The sequence below is a fragment of the Parasteatoda tepidariorum genome, chromosome 5 (genome assembly GCF_043381705.1).
Source record: "Parasteatoda tepidariorum isolate YZ-2023 chromosome 5, CAS_Ptep_4.0, whole genome shotgun sequence".
NCBI classification, from domain to species: Eukaryota; Metazoa; Arthropoda; class Arachnida; order Araneae; family Theridiidae; genus Parasteatoda; species Parasteatoda tepidariorum.
The window spans coordinates 48,062,850-48,075,020 of NC_092208.1; the positions used below are offsets into that span (position 1 = coordinate 48,062,850).

Below are 12,171 nucleotides of genomic sequence, written 5' to 3' on the forward strand. Positions count from 1 at the left end.
GACATAAAAACTGCGCACTTCCCAATTTAAAAATTTTTGGAACTATTAAATAAAATAAAAAATATTAAATATTTACTTAGTTATTTTTTGCATTTGATGCATGTTTTTATCTTTGGATAAACGAATTTCATAATTGAGTGCAAAGTTTTTCCAATTCGCTTAAAAAGTTCTCGAGCTATGGTGAAAGAAAAAAATTAACATTAAGAGGTCCAAAATTTAGATCGCTTTCCTGACTAAACTATTGGGACCATATTTCCGGCGTCAAAATTTCGAATCCGCCGAAAAACAAAGGTTTGTTTACTCACAGAAAGTACGTTTTTGTGTCTGAATTTGTAACTATTGTCTGTACTAATTAATTCGCATATTTGAGGTCACAACATTAAACCATTATATATTTTTATTTGTACATTACATAAATTAAATAAAAAGAAATAAATATAGAATAGAAAGAATAAAAATAAAAATTATTTCATTTTTCTAAGTTGTAACGAAATAAGTATTTCAAGACATTTTTAGTTATAACTACAGCATACAATTCAGAAAACATCCCTCGTTGAACACAGTAGGTGAATAAATACTGAGACCACAAGAAATACGGTACTTCAATTTCTAAAAACAGCTTCCAATGAAGTTATTGCACTTCCATAAAAATATTATTGAGTTCTTTTAAAAAAAAAGGGGGGGAGTGGAGCTGTTAGAATAGAAAACAGCCGCGGCATCATATTGAAGTGAGTCTGGAATAAAATTGTTTTGACACATCTATGCATTATATTCTATGTATAATATTTTTGTTTAATTTAGTTGAAGCAACTTAAGATTTATTACTAATATCACAGTAACTTCTTAGTTCAATATAACTAACCGTCAAATTTATTTCGATAAAATCTATAGCAAATATTTACATAGCAGAAAAATACAAATAAAAACTTTTTCTCATTTTATATGTATTTCTTTTATTATTATTAAGGCTCTCAAATAATTAAATTTCCTTTTTTTTTAAGAAAAAAAAAAGAGAGATAACTACACAGAAAAACTAGTATTAAACTGCACTACGACTATTTTTTCCCATACAAAAAAAAAAATTATGTATTGAAAAGATTAATATCAACTTCAATTAAAAGACGAGAAAATATCCTTTACTTATTAGAGAGCTTATTGTGAAACAATTAAAAACTACAATGCAAACAAAAACAAGCCACAAATAAATAAATTGTGCTTCAAGGATTTGGAGGAATTTTTTTCTACACATTTGTTCATACTCGCAATCAATTGTTCCCAGAAGGCATTTCGCGGAACCCTAAGGTTCCGTGAAAAGAGCACAGGTAACTCCATGAGTTGAGACTTTTTTTAACCAGTAATTATTTTTGAAACCTGTAATAGATTTGTATCCAACCAACAATTGATTTTTAATTTAATATTTCAGTTATATTTATGAAATTATTTAAATAAAATGTCAATAAAAAATAGAAAAGTTTTAAAGAATACTTTTTATCCAAATATACATTAAATTTACTTAAGTGATGTGCATTTACAACTGTTTGCATCAGGATTTCTCACCGAACTTTAAAAATCAGAATAAAATGACCAAATTCAAGCATAAAGAATTTTTTTTCTTTCTTCGATAACTTATCTCAGTTTATAAGAGTTCTTTTTCAAAAACCATAGGTCAGCTTATTATTCAATTTGATTTATGCATATGTCAAAAACTAATGAACTGTAAGCCGCTGTAAACTAACCAACTGTCTAACATAAAACTTAGTTTTAAGATTTATGAAACAATAAAAAAAAAAAAAAATTTCACTAACGTTCCTAAATATTTATTTACTTATTGTAAACACATAAATACTTGATAAAAAAATTTTTTTTTTTTTTTTTACGAGTCAGGTTTCCATCAAAAGAAGTCGATAGTTCAGGGGTCAAGTAGCTGAAAAAATCGGGAACCGCTGCTCTAAGTCTTTTAAATAACAGTATTTCTACTTTTACAAATCCTTTAAAAAAACTTACAAAGAAAAACCTTTAAAGTTACCTACTAGAGCGATTGCCTTAATTACAATAAAAATAAATTTCCTGATTGAATCGAAAAGAAAAAATAAAAAGACGCGGCATCTTACTGATTCACAACAGTGCATAAAACATTCATTTAAACAAATAATTGCCCAAAAACCATTACCTTAGTTATAATGTCAAAAGATACCTGCAATGATTCTAATTACAGCAACAGTGGTCTATAGTTAATATTGGATTTAATTCAAATAAAAAAAAATTAAATTAAGGAAGTAGATACTTTCGCTTTCACAGCTTGGAATTTTCACAATCCACATGCAATAAGCCGCAGATGCTTTCCTACGATGCGAACACTCGCGGGAGATTGACATGCAACGAAATAGAATTCTAGTGCAATAAAATCTAAAAATAAAGACCTCCCTTACAGAAAAAAAAGTATTGTCTCGTGCGTGAGTAACTCTCCTACACGTCCAAAAGAGAAATAAAAATTGGGGATGAATGCAACACAACAGTCAAAGAAAATGATGAGCCTTCCGCTCTACATTTTAAGATTCGAACAGTAAGTTACATGGTGCAATAGCCCTGCATCATGCAACATTTGACAATTTATGTTTATGACTCTTTCACATATTATACAAGTTTGCGAGTGATTTAGAAATGTAAGAACTACACGAATCATAGATGGAATTTTAAAAAAAAATGCTTTTTATCAATTTTATTATAAATTTTGAAGAAAATAAAATGTAGTCAGTTTCAAAAAATAGTTACTTAAAAAACTAAGATAATAACTGTATCAAACTTTAAAGCTGAAGATTGGAGCATATTTATAATACACCTGTATACACAGCCGTGCATTTGAAAAATCAACGCAAGTGCTTCAAGATAAATTTCGAGAAAAATGGCTTGACAAGCATTTTCTTTCTATTGCTATGAATAATAAAATTTCAGTAAATTGATAAAACGAAATTAATTTTTGAAAAAAAAAAATAATAATTTTGCAATAAATAGCTCATCGTAGAAAAACTGACAAATATGTAAAAATCTCAATTTAAAATATTTTTACGCTTACGTTGATTTCTTTTTTCTTATTGCACGGCAGCATTAGGATTTTAGAGCAAATTCTTAACTCATTTCTAGCGTTACAGCCAAAAACAAGTCCAGGGCCGTCCCGACAGTTTCTTTTCCAATCAGTCAACCAAATACTGTTTTTTTATTTAACATCAATTCATATAAAGTGGAGGTCTTCCCGGTATACAAGTGCCACCTGGCTTGTTGAAGGTCAATACGTTTGTGAAATTGTTACCTTCTGATCGAAGTTAGTGACTAATGCATCTTATTCAGTTCGATTTCATGATTTTTACTATATCTGGCCGCCCATATCTAGCATAAATTTCATGATTGTAGAAAATTCGCCAGACGTTACTTTCTTGGATATCACCGAAAATTTTGCGTAATGTTTTTCTTTCAAAAATTAAAAGAAATTTTAATTAATTGAATTCACATCAAATGGTGCAAGTAGGTGCAGGGAAGCACATGGAATGTGGGGTGAGATAGTCAGACTGATGGTTGCCCTCCTGTTATACCATAACTGAACTAATCTGAAGTAGAACCTGTAGGAACAGGAACGCACTACGGGAGACGAATGGTTTGGAATTTTGGTTGGATAGCCACTCCCCTTGACAAATGCTTACCCTCTCATGCTATGATTTGGAAATATTTAAAAATGATCATAAAAAATAACTTAAAAATAAAATAATAATGACTTAAAAATGAAAAAACATAAAATTAAACTTTTTCCGGTTAGTTAAAAATTCGACAAATACTTCAGATGTTTTAGATAAATAATTTTACAGTGAATAAAAATATAATTCGAATGAATATTACCAGAAATAATAGCTGCTTCAGATTCGGAAAAATATTTTAAAAAACAGTAGAAAAATATTAACTAAAATTTGCTGATTTTCGGTTAATTTGCCAACTTCTTCAAAGGCTCGGCATGGCTTGACTGCAACAAAGCGTCGTGTCACAGAAGACTTTGAATCATTTAGAAGTAGTAGTGCGTAAAAACCTTATAAATCAAATTTATTAAACCAAGATTCATATATTAAAAGACTACCACTCGAAAATATTTATTCGATGTACAGAGCAAGTTGGCATCTCTGTATTGCGACAATTATTTAAATTGTAGCTTATCATTACATTAATTTTTTACTTTAAATTAACCTCTCAAAAAACCTTGATAATAATGACTTTTAAATAATATGACTTTTAATAATAATGATTTTTAATAATAATGACTTTTAATAATAATGACTTTTAATAATAATTACTTTTAATAATAATGATAATAATGACTTTTAAAACCTTGAAAATAATGACTTTTTAAAATGTAGTTTTTAATGAATGAATTACACTTTTAACTCTAACCCTACATACATACGAAATATACGATTTAAAATTAACTTTTACAACACAATAATATTAATTTTTTTTATTAGAATTTAATGAATATTTTAATAAGGCACAAGACAGAGTTAGTTGTGTTTCTAAACAGGCTCAATGATAAGTCCCGAGTTCATTTCAAATGCTGCTGGGTTTAAAAGGCATGAAGTATCAAATTTTAATTTGTTAGTTGTAAATAGGCTGATGGACATTGGACAACAACCTTTCATAAATTGCAGTTTTAAACAGTATCTTTTAAAACAATATTTCAAATGTTTACCACAAATCACGAGTTCAGCAGCACTTCATAGAAGGAAATTACATCGGTAATGATGTTGCCGGAAACGAACACAAGAGAAAGTGAAGGCCGAACAAATTTAATAAAGCACTCGACTCTGACTACCGAATTTTGAACAAGGTCCACTGCTTTCTGCAAAATTAGGCTAGCATTTGCTCAAGCAGAATTCATAAGAGTGAATTGAACAATAATTAATTACAGCTCAGTTGGCAACCGAAAAAGAACTACTGCTCCAGTTTCTGAAAAATTCTCTAATAGAAGTAGCTGGTTATTGTCTGACAAGAAATGCCCTCCGAACTTGACAGTATTTATTTTTCAAGAAGGATATTAACCAGAGATCCCTAAGGGAATGTGACGAGTCTCGGACGTGCGAATTCTCATTACCATGATCCCTTATTTCTTATAATAAAAGATTCTGGGTGAACAACCTTTCTTTTAAGAGGGCTTAGCTTTCTTTAGGGGGTTCACAATCAATTGAGTTTTCATAGCAACTGATCATAACTTAATTATTTTCTAGAGCATAAAAAATTATATCAGAATTAAAAAACCTAAGTATATGTATACTTTCGAATTTAAAAGCAATAAAAATTTTGCATTCTACCCTCTGTGTAAGAAAACGGTTAATTTTTCAAGAGGTTAATTTTTTTTTCTTTACTGCATATAAATAAATAAAATAACTTTCAAATAAGGTTGACAAAAATCATGATTTTATTTTTAAAAAAATCAAAGAATCTGATTTTTTTTGTAATTAAATATCAGATTTTTTTTAATATGTACCTCCAAATCATCTGATACATACAAATCATCAGTACTAATAATGCTTAAAATCAATTATGTGATTTAAGCAGATAATATTTAACTAAAATGTTTCAAAAATCATTTAATTATTACAACCTAATCATTGAAAATCTTAGTTACTATTTTAGTTCAGGCTATTAAGTACTAATTAAATAAGTGGAAAAAAGGAATTAAACCCTATTTTTCAAAAATCAAATTAAAGAAAGAAAAAAGATTACTAATTTTTTATTTTTTTCCTAGCATATTTTAAATTAAAACGCACTACTAAATAATTTTAGTTTGCGTTGATTATAATCAAATTCACCGCAAGAAAGAATTTAATCCTAGATGCAATAAAATATAAAATTAGCATTCAATGAAAAGCCACAAAAATGCAAACAACTTTTCCTCTTGCATAGGCTATTCAAAATCAAATTCCACTATTATCTTACAATACACACATACAAGACCAAGGTCAAGCAATAGTCACGTGAAATGAAAAGCACTTAGATTCACCACATTAAGGTTAATCATGAGGGGGGGGGAGGGAATTAGAGAAAAATTTAAACTTGCACAGTTATTTTTTGTAGCTCTACAGGAAAACTCACTGCAGCAAAGAAACGCACTTCCTAGTCAATGGAATTATTATTTAGGGAAAATAAGAACAATAAATTGAATAAAATCGGGATGGAATGTTTTAATCACACTTAAACAATGCTAATTAATATATTTACATGGTTGATACAGATACTTATGACTATAACATTTGATTTGGGAAGATACTAGAAAATCGTATACGAACTAAAAAATTGAAAATCGTTTTCGCAATTAGGAAATGTATAACAAATTTGACTTAAACAGTCAAATTTTTTTATTAACAGGATAGCAAATATAAATTCCCTTCTTTTTTTGGGGGGGGGGGGTTTTTTTTTTTTTTTNGATTTTTTTTTTTTTTTAACTTTCTCACAGATGAAATAAAAATGTTTTGCCTTAATCCGGATAAATTTAAAAATATATTATTTTATCTTTGTCTTCGTTTTGTTGTATTTATTAATGGATAAAAAATATTTAATGATCTATAAATGAGCCATAAAAAAGAAATTGAAAACAGTTTAAAATTATCAGTTTTGAATTTAGGCATTTTAAAATTTTAATAACTCAAAATAAGTTTTAAGATCTTAACTGAACAAAATCCGATCATAATTGTTTACACTAGTTATTTCTAAAAATACACACACATATCACTTCTTCCCTAGGGATGACTTCTTCCTAGGGAACATCCCCCCTAATGTAAATACCCCTAATTCAGAAAAATATATATATGTGATAATTTTCTGATTAAAATTCCTTTTTTTTAGTTATCCAATTATTTTCCAATTAGTAACATTTTGTAAAACATTTTCAAAAGACGGTGTTAAGATTTTAAATGAACAGTTATCTGGAGTTATTTAAGCCTTTTAATGAATGTAGCATATGGTTTTTTCGGAAATGAGGACTATTAGTAATTATGGACCAATCTTACTATAAAGTGTGATTTCAATGGAAAATAAATATTTAACAGAGCTTATATTATTTTGACAGTTTTTTTAGGAATTCAACCAATCTCTACAAAAACTGGCACTGTGCATTCCTATCCGACTTAAGCAAGGATCATGAAAGTATTAGCCTATTTTTGATATTTGCCATGAAATTTAAATAGACAAATTGAGAAGATAATATAATTGCATGAGTTGAAAATTAAACAAAAACTACTGAAAAAACACCTCCCATCAAAAAGGATTTTAAAAATACCATCCTGTTTTAAAAGAATGAGAGAAGTCCAGATCTCATGCCACTAAACCACTGGTTATAAATGTACTTTTTCTGTTTGTTAACTCGTACTTTTGAAATTCACGAGTTGAAGATTTAATAAATTTGGATTAAAAAATATCTATTTTCTGGGCTTTTAACTTGAAAAAACTATTAATATTAGTAAAAGGGTATAATAACACAAATTCAATCCCTCTAATCTTAAAACAAAGTAATGCCGATACTATCTTAAAATGTTGAAGGAATGATAGAGAAACTAGGAATGCACAGAATAACTAATCAGTGTTTGGCCACTGAAGCGGAATAAATAGCAATTGGTCTAGTCGAATATTTCTTTTTAAAAATAAAATCCTTACTATAAATGTATAGAAAAGATAAATGCTAAAATTTGCACTAGATTTATTCAAATTTCCTAGTTCTAACTATAATGAAGAACAGGTTTTAAGGAAAAACGAGAAAATTTTATTCTAAATTTAAGTTAACTAGGAAAACAATTCATTTTAAAACTATTCTTATAAACTTTTAATAAATCAATTTACATTAATTTATTATATTTCTCCCATAAGTTTTTTTTAAAAAAAAAAGTTTTTTTAAATTTTAATATTAAAAAAAAATTTCTTACAAAAACTAGCAGATTGAATAGAGTAGAAAGATTAGATGCTATTTAGATTAATAAAATAAATCAAGTTTTAAAAGTATGCATTTAGTAAATTATAACTCGTTTATTTATATTAATTTCCTCATACAAAGAAATAAAAATACCTCGTCATTTTAAAATCTGTTTCTATCAGGTACTATTTTGATATATATTTTATAAGACTATCATTTATTTAATATTTGGCCTGTACTTTCCACCACTGATTTTCAGATTTAAAATAAATTACTCAATCGCAGATTTGTATTAATGTATGTATTCCATCTCATGATAGAGATTTATAACTTAATCATTTGATTATACAACTAAATAAAAAATATGTATGTGCCGTAAAATTCACTATTCGATGAATTCTCTATTCGAAACACAATAATCAGAAATTCAAAAATTATAAACTGTATCCAAAATAGGATAAGATAAGAAAGATATCTTATAATAAATAAGCTTACCTCAAAAGCCTTTACCATTTAATACCTCATAAGAGTGTAGCTAATGTTCGAAATAATGTTTCCTCATTAATACCCTATTCTATTACAAAAAGCTTTTAACCCTAATTAAGGAAATTTATATTACTCATTTATAAGTAGCAAACTATCATTTTAAATAAAAAATTTTAGTAACAAATTTTTTTTTTTTTTGTTTCAAAATTAATAAGAAAAGAAAGTAGTTTTAAAAAAGAGACCCATATGATTTCATTTATGTAGCATTGTAGTGTTGAACTAAATACAATATAACAATCTATTGGTAAATTTTGCTCATTTCGCTAAAAAATAACATTACTATACTACACCATTATAATTATTTCTCCAATTTATATATAATTACGTTTACATTAAAAGGCTTACATTTAACTGATTTACAATTTTATTTAATACTATCTGCTAAAATAAGTTTAAGCAAAAAGTTATAACAAAAATATCGACAAAAACGACATTAATGATGATTTCAGAAAGACATAAAGCAGTTAGGAAAAATTTTTCGGACAAATTATTAGATTAATTCAAATATTTCAGCTGGTTAACGGAAATACTGATTACAAAGAATTTACATTAAACTTGGGTTTTCAAGAGATTAAAAAAAAAAGAGCAACAAACGTTAATGAAAATTGTGCCTTCACCTCACGATTCAACACGTGATTTTTTGTAAACATATGTTCACAACATTTCTAAAACATGCAAAATCTTCAAGCAAATAAAAAAAACATTCAACCAAAACATACAAATATTTCAGAAAGTTATGAAGCAGTTAAGAAAAATTTCTTCAGAGAAATTAGATTAATTCAAACATTTCAGCTGCTTAACAGAAATACTGATTTCAAAGAATTGATATTAAACTTGGGTTTTCAAGAAATGATTACGAAAAAAAAAAAGCTAAAATGTCAATGAAAATTGTGCACTCACCTCGCGTATCAACACGTGATTTTTGTAAACATATATTCACAACATGTCTAAAACATGCAAATAAAACACAAATTATATTTCCAGAAGAAAATTTCAGAAGGTCGTCGAACCATAAAGATTTGGCAGACGAATAATAAAAACAAACCAGTAAAGAAAACACTTAAAAATAATTTCTTCCTGATGTCAACAATAAAGCACGATCCTCACACAACCGCCTATCGTTCATTTTACGAAGTGAGTACTTCTAGCACATTTTGCAACTTGACCACGAAGTTTTTGGCGACAACCGGCGAATCGGTCGCCAAAGCTAGTGCTTTTTAATCAAGGTCGGAGAAAAGATAAGTCGAATTTTCTGAGCGTATTAACAAATGATGATTTTCGATAAGGAGAAATGTATTAATTAAAGGGCCCTAACTTATTATCATGAAGAGTAAATAATAAAAGTTCTACATATTTTTTTATTCGCTTAAAAAACACATTTTATGCAGTATATGTGCTATGTTTGAAATTTTAATTTAATTCAATAAATATTAAAAGTTTCTAACCACTCTTAAATCATATTGAAGAGAGAACAAATTACCGAAAGAATTTAAATTTATAATTAATCTACAATTCAGAAAGAAACAGTTAGCGCATATAAAAATTACTCTTTTTTATTATGCTTTTAAATTGGTTTCTTTGTAAAAGAGATAAAAATAAAATTGGTGATTAAACAATTATACATTGTAATGCTGCATTTTTAGATATTATGTTATTAAATAAGATCAGATTTTTCGAAAGATTTTAAATTTGGAAATAGAACTCAACTAAAATATGAGGCTTAAAATGAATTGTTTCCCCCCTTCAAATAATTAAGTATCTTTCATAAGTAGTAATTCAGTTTTTGCTGTTTTTTTTTCTTTTTTGTAAAAATGTTTAGTTTTATAATGAATTTAAAAAAAAAAATATTAACTATTTATTAAGTATTACTGAATATATTAGTCTTAAATTTGTATAATTCAAAAATGTATTATTCTTAGAATTGTATAAATCGAAAATGTATCAGTCTTAGATTTTTATTAGCCAAAATTGTGAAGAATAAACATCACATGTGCTTAGTAGAAAGAAATTGCACATTACGTACAAGCAGTTTGATGCTAAATAATAATAAAAAAAATTCATTTTTACACTTCTACAAATCATTCCAAAAAAATATCAAAAAAATTAAAATCATATTTTATAGCAAAAAAAATAAGAAAAGATTTTAGCACACATTAATTTTTATCAAAAATTAGCTTAATTGAAGTAACAGGGAATTGCACAAGTTCGAACTTAATTCGGAGTCAAATAAAAGACAACAGTTTCTGAAAAAATATAAGTCATAATAATTTTCTATAGTTACTATGGTTATCATCCTCTTAACAATTTCGTTCCAACAACAAAAATGTAAGTTTCTTTTCTTTTTTTCTTTTCAGAGAACTGTTGGACGATTTTAATTTCATCCACATGCTCTTTATTTCTTTATTTTTTCCACTCAAGTAATTTTGGCAATGCAGAATATGTCTGGTCAGAAAAACACGTGAGTTTTAACGCCCTAAATTTTAAGTGATTGCTGAATGGCCACATTGCTTTCCAATCTCACTATAAGCACAACACTTCAATTTAGGCATTTATTATAATTTATTTTATCCAGATTGGACACGAATTTTTGGAATCATTTAAAACTATGTCTTACTTAATAAAATAAAAAAAATAAACACTTTTAAACATTATTGAAAAAACCACTTGCTTACACTTCACCACTCTAATAGAAAAATTCAAATGGGAAACAGCAAATTTCATTATTGTAATAAATGATTTTAAAAAAATTTTTTTACCAAAATAATAATTCTTCCAAACTTGATGAAAATACACATCCCTGAAGAGGAAAAAAAAATTCTCGTCAAAGACAGGTAGTGAAGCAGAAATATAGAAAAGGAAACACTTCCCTTAGAAAAACTATGAAGGATGTACAGTAAGTTGGAGCCAGACAGATAGTGGCCACATGAATGAATACAAGCGTTCTGGTTAAATTATCAAAACTTCATTATTTTAAAACTATCAACCTTATTGTTAAGCTGAAACATTTGATAGGAAGGAAGTCTAAAAAATATTAGCAAAGATTCAGGTGATCATAGTCGCCAAGAAATGGAAAAAAATTCAGTGGATTTTGCTAACATTATGAAGAACACAGGGAATACACCCACATACAGGGAATTTTAAAACTTTTTGAAAAATTGAGTTAAAATATATTTTAATATTAGCAACTACAAAATTAAATCAGCTGCAATGTTCTCAGTTTGAGACACCCACTAAATAAGCTTGAATAAAAAGAAATAATGTTTGCTAGATATTTTTTTACTTATAATTTTGGATAGAGAAAATTTAAATTTATTCTATGTAGAACAGAAAGTTTCTAAAAAAATATAAAGAAAGAAAAACTACAATAGGAAATTTTCGAAATCTAAAGATCTTTTTCAAGAATTTTCCCAATATAAAGTAATTTTCGACTTTGTAATTGGCGACGGTCTGGGAAACATCCCCGAGGATGATCCGAAGACACAATTTTGATCCTCTGCAGAGGGGATGGCACCCCCGTTTCGGTAGCTCAACGACCTGCACGTGAAGTCGAGCACTTTACGCTAACATAGTTTAACGAGGACCTATACCGCACACCCTCGGTCCCTACGCAGACTGATCCAAGTGGTCACCCACCCGCACACTGACCGCAGTCAGTGACGCTTGACTTCAGTGATCTGCTGGGAACA

At 27.8% G+C, this 12,171-nt stretch overlaps 1 protein-coding gene across 2 annotated transcripts in view; it reads right to left on the reverse strand.

Annotated features, from left to right (window-relative positions):
• The window catches only part of LOC107446926 (phosphatidylinositol 4-kinase beta fwd), a 68,688-nt gene that overhangs the window by 52,041 nt on the left and 4,476 nt on the right, over window positions 1-12,171 (reverse strand). Inside the window, exon 1 of one of the 2 annotated variants that reach the window (XM_043039202.2) lies at window positions 9,386-9,663. The exons of the other annotated variant lie outside the window; for it this stretch is intronic. The gene's annotated coding sequence lies outside the window, so the exon portion shown is untranslated. Of the gene's footprint in view, window positions 1-9,385; window positions 9,664-12,171 lie in introns of those variants that run through there. 2 annotated transcript variants of the gene reach the window in all.